This window comes from Pinus tabuliformis, chromosome 2_2 (assembly GCF_031772625.1).
Source record: "Pinus tabuliformis cultivar Carrire ecotype Pingquan chromosome 2_2, CPIR1, whole genome shotgun sequence".
NCBI classification, from domain to species: Eukaryota; Viridiplantae; Streptophyta; class Pinopsida; order Pinales; family Pinaceae; genus Pinus; species Pinus tabuliformis.
The window spans coordinates 557589663-557599044 of NC_142300.1; the positions used below are offsets into that span (position 1 = coordinate 557589663).

Sequence of the window (9382 nt, forward strand, 5' to 3'; positions counted from 1 at the left end):
ATAGGAACTTATCTGGATTATGTATTCATTGATTAACGGTTAAGAGGTTGAGATAATATTAAAAATAGTATTTGATTAGGTAATTATGGACCAAGAGTTGAATAAAAAGGATAAAGAAGTTAGAATTTTGGCTCAAGGAGAAAGAAGGAGATAGTTGAAAGAGGTTGAGATAATATTAAAAATAATATCTAATTAGTTCATTATGGGCCAAGAGTTGAATAAGAAGGATAAGGCAGTTAGAATTTTGACTAAAAGAGGAAGGAGGAGATAGTTGAAATCCATGTTAAATTTAGAAAGTCTATAACAATATGAATCATTGTGGAAGTCTCAAATCACTCAAGATATATATGGTTTCTCAATTCAAACTTCGGTGATCCATATTACATTAAGAAGAGTCTTTTTGGTAGAAATAGCATAAGAGAGAATATTATTTTATTATTTTTATTATTATTATTAATAAACTAGTCGTTATAAGAATATGGTTTGATCTTAATAATCATTATTAAAATATTATTTTTCATAAACTAGCCTTATTTATTTAATAATAATAATAATAATTTTACCCTCCTTTTTAATTTTTTTTTTTAAATTTTAGTCTCCTTTAATTATTATTTTTGTTATAGGATTTTGACTCATTAATCACGTCTAACTCCTATTTATTTATTTATTTTATTTTTAATTTCTTTTACTCTATTTCTTGTATTTGGTTGACTTGGATTATTTGTTTCTTATTAATGTTTACATTTTTTTATTTTTCATTATTATTATTATTATTATTAAACTAGCCGACATAGGAATATTATTTAATCTCAATAATCACTATTAAAATATTAATTTTCATAAACTAGTCAATTTATGATCTTTTGGTCTCTACATCACCCTTTATTTAAGTTCGTGCCATGATCTACATCTTCATCTAGTCGTGATGATGAACCACACTAGCTGGTTCGAAATGCGTCGGCAAAATTTTCTCCTATGTGATTTCTACGGAAAAGACTCTTCTTAAAATATGGTTTATTGAAACTTGAGAAGATAAAAGATTAATTATAATTTTTTTTAAGGTTTTATGTCTAATGATAAAAAAGAAGTGAGAGAAGCGCTCCTAGACCACCATAATTTTGTTGAGTTCAAAAGTGATGAAAGTTGATAGTGTGACAAATATTTTGAAAATTAGATCAAATGTGAGTATAAGATGGACAATCTAAGAGAAAGTGTTTTTCATCTTCAACCCTCCTAGTATGGCACAAGTGACAAACTCTTTCATCCCATGGTATTTTGAGAATTGATCAAAACCTGAGAAGCCCATGAGAATTAAGTCTTATCTTGGCAATGTTCATTTTCTTCTTAACATTAGTCAAGATAGAGAGCTAACTTTGGTTTTCAAGGTTGGGGTTGATCACCTCCTTATAATATAGTAGTTTCCTTATTTGAAAATATTTTCGGAAGAAATCACATTGGTATAATTTGGCCGATGCGTTTCGAACCAATCATTGTGGTTCATCTTCAAGACAAGATGAAAATCAGATCACAGCAGCAAGTTAAATAGGGAGTGAGGACCTTCTAACGGCTATGGGGAATAACGGCTAAAAAATAGCTATTTTTTAATGGATAGGAAAAGGGGAAAATTATTTTTATTTTATTATTAGTTATTAATAAATCATATATATATATATATATATATATATATATATATATATATATATATATATATATCATGCCCCCAATATATAAAAATAATAAGTCAAATAAACATCAAAATAAAAACAATAATTAAGTAGAATGGAAATTTTAAATAATATTAAAAATATAAATATATTAATTAGTTATAAACTAAAAAAGATATTTTTTTAATGTAGTTTGTTTAAGTAAATTATAATAAAAACAATAAAGAATAAATAACAAAATAAAATAAAAATAATAATAAACAAACTTCAAGGGAGAAAAATTGAAAATTCTAAAAAAAAATGTTTTAAATACATTTGTGGAAAAATAAATAAATACATAAATAAAATTATTTTATAAAATAATTTAAATGTAATATGTTTATTTAAATATATTTTAATATTAATTAATTATTATTTTATTATCTCATAGATTGTAGTTATTTCAAAAACAAAACAAAAAACTTTAGTTGGAGAAAAATTGAAAAGAGGAAAAATAGACATGAAAGGGAGGGGGGAGAGGAGGGGAGACTAAGAGGAAAGGGATGGAATCCAGCAGCTGCTGATTTTCCAACCATCGTCCCTATTAAGATTACTAGGCCTCTTCTCGATTTCAATGGCTTCCTTAAATTTACAGCGATGAAAGTGACAAATATTCGCAACGACCTTAGCCTCTTCAATGCATATCTGATGCTTGGTCTTCTCAGCATGTTCTATCAAGGCCGAAGAGCAGGTCCTCCCATGCTTTATATCTACAACGTGTTCCTTAATCCTTTGATTAATAGAACGACCTGTTTCACCAATGTATGATGTTCCACAAGAGCAAGGGATGACATAAACACCTTTCATATCTTTGGGGTCAACGGGATCTTTAACTGATTTCAAGGAACTTTTAATATTAGTTTCCTTTTTTCATCTAGCTCTTTATTTCCCCACAATTTCTCCTTTTTGAAGTAATATTATGTTTAATATTATCTTATTTCTACAATATGGCCTCCTCTTTTATTCCCAAACGGTTGAGCCAAGACTAGGCATCCTTATGCCACCCTTTCTTGGGTCAAAATTGGGGTTTTTGGCTATATTTAGATGCAAGTTTAGAAAAACATTTCACATACATGTATAAATTCTTTTTATACATAAGATACCTACTCATACCCATGTTTTCAAAGCGGAAAAAACTTGCTTCAATTACTAGGACACAATAGGGAGTATTTCCTTTAATATAGAGGTTGTACGTTAGAAATTATTTTTGGATTTGTTCAATCTTCCTTTATGATTCTTTGGATACATTGTAACCCCAAACCTCACATCCATGTAAAATAATAGGAGTGGAAAGAGTCTCAAAGAGGATCTTCTTTTTATCCCAAATCCAAAGATCTATCGACTTACAATTGTTTTCAAGCCCATAATAAACTTTCCAATCTCCATTTATTCTTTTATTAATTAAACTTATGAGCATGTCAATTCCCAATATTTGAATCAAAGAACTTCCGCCAAGGAGTTGTTGTCATAAATGAAAGTATCATAGGTGATCCTTTTGAATTTATATCATGACTTCAGTTTTTTCAGTATTTATAATCATATCCATCTTGGAGTAGAAACATTTGAGGATTTTGAGTTTCTCACCAAGATCACAATGGTTGCTTGCCAAAAGAACAATATTTTAAGCATGAAGGAGAAGAGTTATGACCATACCAATGAGTGTGGACCCAAAAAAACATGCATCTTTCAAACACTCTTCCAACTTATCAATGTATATGCGAAAAGGATAGGGGAAAAGGGAGACTCTTACTTCACTCCAATATTGCAATTAATTTCCTTCGACCAACTATCAGTGATCCTAAGCTTGGTGATAAAATTATCGTATGGCCTTGTCATAACAACCCTTCACTAGATAAGAACCACTATCTATTCTAGACACTTCCATAGCTTTGTTCTAAGAATGATGCTAAAAGATTTTCTAAAGTCAACAAAATGAATAGAGGAGATCAATTTTGCTATTGTGGAATTCCTCTATAATTACCTTAAGAGTAACAAGATGGTCCACAATTGAATGATATCTCATAAACCAAGCTTGGTCTTTAACTCTTTTACCATGGATTGCAAGCCAAAGGATAATCTTCTTTTCCAAAATAAGCCCATACAACCCATATAAAATTCATAATTATGTCTTTGTAATATACTAAGATGCTTTCATCACTTTATAATTTTCTTTCCATGAACTCATACACAAAAATTGTGTTTCTACACAATTTCAAATCTCTATAATTATATAAATCTTTCCATCGTTCCTTAAAATAGTTTTTCACAAGGATTGACTATTTTACAATTATTACCATAGATTCAACTTTACTCTGACTCAATCAAGCATTCATAGGGATAAAATCTCCTAGATTTTTCATTCTAGAAGATATTTGCTCATGAAGAAATTTGAGATTTTATCCTATTGGAGTTTGATAGACCGAGAGTTAAAAGGCATCTAGGTTGTTGGTTTTTTTAACTACCACATGTCAACATGTAAAAAATTACACATCTTTAATGCAAGACCAGTCTTGGGTTTGGAAGTTCTCTGCTTTGTTGATGCATCCCTTGGCCACTCTCATTCACTAGGTTACCTCCCTTTTCATAAACATGTAATGGATTAAAACCCTAAACTTAATTGACTCTCACAACTACTCTTCAGAGCCCCAAACCTCATTAGCCAATGGTCTCATTCTCTCTATCACAAAAATCGACCCTTCCTTCCTGTCAGGTGCACAACACCTTTCTTGTTGATCTAAGGTCCCCAATTTGATTACCACAATTACCCACAAGCATAAAAAATGATCAACGACCTCGATCTCTTGAGAATATCAATGACAACCAATAACCCTACTCACTTGTGAACATCAATGGCGTAGGTTTCTACCAGTGTGGGTCGTCCAATCTACAGCTATGATCACATAATATAGATTGAACATGCTCGAGAAGTGCGAGGGACCTACCCCTGTAATGTTAGGAATGAGGCGGGTGTTGTAGTTTATTACACTAAAAAATAACTTTGAAAAAAACATATTTATTTAAGAGCATTAAGTTAATGCTGGTTTTATTACTAGCTGTGGTTTTTTATTACCAGTTGTAGTTTATTACACTAAAAAATAACTTTGAAAAAAACACATTTATTTAAGAGAATTAAGTTAATGCTGGTTTTATTACTAGCTGTGGTTTTTTTATTACCAGTTGTAGTTTATTACACTAGCAAGAGGAACATCATAATAGTTAATAATATAAGTAATTTTAATATTAGTTAATAATATAAATATTTCTGTATTCAAGTTTATGTGATCCATAATGAATTAAACAAAGTCTTTGGGTAGAATTCACATGAGAGAATTTTTTGATTTCTACCAAAAAAAACTTTGTTTAATATAAATATTGTTAACCTTATAAAATAAATTTTTTATTTAAAGAGTATTAAGTTAATAATGGTATTGAAAAAATATAGAATTTTTTTAAACCAGATGAGAAAGCTTGTGTGTAGACCTGAAAAAAAGCACAAGTTTTTTTTTTTAATGGTTTTGTTTGGTGGTGTTTTATAGTAGTTTTTGAATATTGGTTTTTTAAATATTTAATTAATAGTATTAGTATTTTTTACATTAAAGGATATTCAATGTATTTAAAATAATTATAAATATATCATTATTAGCAGAGCATGCAAATGGGGGAACGTCCGTGAGAGGGCCTAGAGCAGTTAGGCAGTTCCTATTTCCACCTCCATAGCAAAGTTAATGCTATGGAGGTACACCCTCTGACAGCGGCAGCACCGTAAGGAGAGTTTTGGATGCATGTTTTGGACCCATATCCATGCATGATACCATGACCTATGTACATGCATTTTCTGGCAGCTCCATCACTCCAACTCCGGGAGGCTCCACGGTTCAGCGTAATCAATGCAAGTAATATACACGAGCCCATTTGAATTTGAATTCAAATTTGAATTCAAGCGCCCAAAATTCAGCGCTCATCCATATTTCAGCAACCACATTCGAATTCCTTCAGAATAGCAGTCTCCAACACATGAGAAAATCCACCGGCAGGCCGGTTTGGGCAGTCGGGCCGATCCTACCCTCTTCGTTGCTCTCTTTGTCTCCTTCAAATACAATGGTTGATTCGAATTTTCTACAGCGGGGCAAGCAGGCAGAGGTAAAGTCTGCAAGGGAATGCTTGCAGTGGCTTGATTCACAGGCGCCGTCCACAGTGCTATACGTTTCGTTCGGAACTCAGAATTGCATATCGTTGTCAAACATGAGGGCGCTAGCTCTGGGGCTAGAATCGAGCCAACAGCCTTTTATTTGGGTCGTCAGGCCTCCGCTGGAGGCCCCGCTCAATTCAGAGTTCTCGACAGAGTTTCTTCCGGAGGGATTTGAAGAGCGAGTGAAGGAAAAGAAAGCAGGATTGCTTATCAGAAAATGGGCGCCTCAGCTGCTAATCCTGTCCCATCCTTCAACCGGAGGGTTCCTTAGTCACTGTGGATGGAATTCGGTGCTGGAGAGCCTAAGCCGAGGAGTGCCCATCATCGGATGGCCCATGGCAGCCGACCAGTTCGCGAATTCGAAGCTGCTGGAGGAGGAAGTTGGGGTGTGCATCGAGATGTGGAGGGGCAAAGAGGGAGAGCTGAAACGCGAGACGGTGGAAAGAAGAGTAGGAATGTTGATGAAGGAAGAAAATGGCAATCGAGTGAGACAGAGAGCCGGGGAGATGAGCGATGCGGCTTTGAAGGCAGTGAGTGAAGATAAAGACGGAGGGAAGAAAGGGTCATCTGTGTGTGCTGTGGATGACATGATAAGAGAGCTTACAATACGATACCAGGCCTAGAGTTGTGTTGTGTATGTAACCCGTCTTCCTCGTTCAGTGCTAGATTTGCATTTTAGCAGAAATTGAATCATAAAGATTATGTGTCTCACAAAAAATATACAGTATGGAATGCTCCTGAGGCCCTTTCCAACTTGTGACAGATCTGATGTTAAATTTGCACCCTGCTAAAGAGTAACTAAAATGCTTCAATTTCTATGATCTGTATCGGAATTTGATGAGACCTATGTGTAGTGCAATTCAAGTTGTGTGATCTGTGTAAGAATTAGAGGAAACCAAATAACTTTAGTAACTAGATCTCTGTTCGAATTAGATGAATGCAAAGTGGGCCTTGTAAGAATCCAATAAATTTTATTTGGGTTTGTTTTAGGCAGTGGCGTTTGACTAGAAATTTTATTTATTTTTGCTTGCGTTTGCTTTAGGTGATTTTTATATAATAAGAAACTCTATTATAATTTAGTTTGCTGGTGAAATGAGTAGCTGAAAACTTATTATTAGTCGCTATGTCATTTTTTCACTCTGCACCTCACTAGTTTTGAACTCACTTATTTTCAGAGGGATTATGTTTGTTTAATCTTGTATTGATTAAACAAATAAATAAAAATTAATACATATATGAAATTTTCCCAATCCAAAATTATTCCGGTATATGATTAATGCGATAGTTACGGTCTTCTCTAGTTTTGAACTTGAACTAAATTTAGGACCCTTCAATGCAACGACTTTAGGAATTACTAAATCTAAGTCTGATTTCTACGTAATGCAAATTTCTGCAGTGTTATATTTTCTTTCCGCATGCTCTTTCAATGCAACGACATGGGGAATTACTAAATCTAAGTCTGATCTGATTTCTACTCAATGCAAATTCCTGCAGGATTATATTTTCTTTCCGAATGCTTCTCCAAATAGTTGTAAGTAAACCTACTGTTAATGAAGAGTCTCAATTATCCATTTACGGGCCATTTCATCTATCAATTCTTTTGACATTACCACATGAAAATTTTGCAAGTAACGGTAATGTGACATATATTATTATCTTTAAGAAAATAAGAAGCTAATCTCTTTTGTACTAATTTCATTTTTCCATTTCCGATCAATTTTTATGATTCTAGAGGATATTTAACAAAATATTAATGTTTTTTTATAATTATATTTAACAATTTAATTTCATTTCAGTTTTCCATATCTGAGCAATTTCTATGATTCAAGAGGATATTTAACAAAATATTAATGTTTTTTTACAATTATATTTAACAATTTAATTTTATTTTATTTTTCCATACCTGATCAATTTTTATGATTCAAGAGGATATTTAACAAAATATTAATGTTTTTTTACAATTATATTTAACAATTTAATTTATTTTTCTAAGGCTCATGGACATATAGCTTTGTTGAAGCTTTGGAGAGGGAGATCGTTTGAAAGCTAAAAGATCAGATGTATGGAAAAATGAAATTTTTTTAGTGAAAAGTAATTGATCACATGTTTGCTTAGCATATGTTCTTTTTCATAACAATTTGTATATAAATGTGGTTCCCTGCGTGTTTAAATATAAAAATGGCAACTAGTTTATCTTTGTTTTTACAACATTTGCAGTCAACATCTTTAATCAAATAATACTATCTTTTAGGGGAGATGTGATAAAAGGTCTTTAAGCTTGGGAGCCTAATTTAATGTTTGTAACATCTTTGGCCTCCATGCCATATTTGGTGATTGTGTTATCTTCTACTCCCAACTTTTAAGTGAGTGCTCATATCATAGTTTCTTCTTCATATGATAATAATAAGATTGAAAATTCACCCCCTCCTATGGACCTTCATCCAGTCTATCCTATTGAACTTGTCCTTGCACCAATGCCACAGTTTCCTAGATGGATCTGTACAACATGAGAATCAACAAGTGATCTTGTTGATGATCTTTCAAGATAGCATCATACATGTACATAATTTTGATGAGCCTCCTCTCTTTTCACTCAAATTTCGAAGACTCATTGTCTAGAAACATTTGGCGAAGCTTCAATCCATTTATATTGGAACACATAAATGAATGAATAATATTATTCATTAATGGTGAGCTATATTTAGTATCATGTACCTCTTCCAAAATGAAAAAAATAATAATAATAATAAATAAACTGTCAAATGTAAATTGGTGTATGGAACTAAGTATACATTAGCTGGAAATGTTGAAAATACAAAAGGCTCGATTAATTGCCAACAATTTTATTAGGGACAAAAGATTAACTAAAACTTTGTCTTTTTGGAAAAAATGAATTCCATTTTCTTTGTTCTAATCATTATTGCTTCACATAAATGGGAGGTTCGTCAAATGGATGTTTGAGTCCACCTTCTTGCATGGGGATTTGCATGAAGAAATTTACATGGAACAACCTTCTAGATATATTTAGTGTTGTTTATTGCCTTAAGAAATCCCTTTATGGCATTAAGCAAACTCACCAAGCTTGATATGTATTATTAATTTATTTGGTTTCCCTAGGCCAACGATGCCTTGTTGACCATTCACTATTGTTTATTTCATCATTATTCCTCTATTTGCATATTTTTTAGAGTCTTTAATTGGTTGTTTGCAAGTTTCCTTCAAAAAAATCATAGATTGCCCATGATTTTTCATCAAAGAACCTACAATGATCTTCAAAAGGGACTATAAAATAATTAACATCCTTTAAATGGAAGCTCTAGAGAAAAGAACATGGGATACATACCCCTATACAATTTGTATCTCCATCAGTAACTAACAAAAATATTTTTCCATGGTATATATATGAGTTATTTGTTATCCGAAGAGGGAAGAGACCATAAAGAGCATGGATACACTGGGATAATTCTTAAAAGCTCAACCTTGGATTATA

The 9382-nt window shown here is 32.2% G+C and overlaps 1 pseudogene; it reads left to right on the forward strand.

Annotated features, from left to right (window-relative positions):
• The first annotated feature begins 5801 nt into the window (after positions 1 to 5801).
• Positions 5802 to 6515, forward strand: LOC149193855 (UDP-glycosyltransferase 92A1 pseudogene; annotated as a pseudogene).
• The last annotated feature ends 2867 nt before the right edge of the window (positions 6516 to 9382 follow it).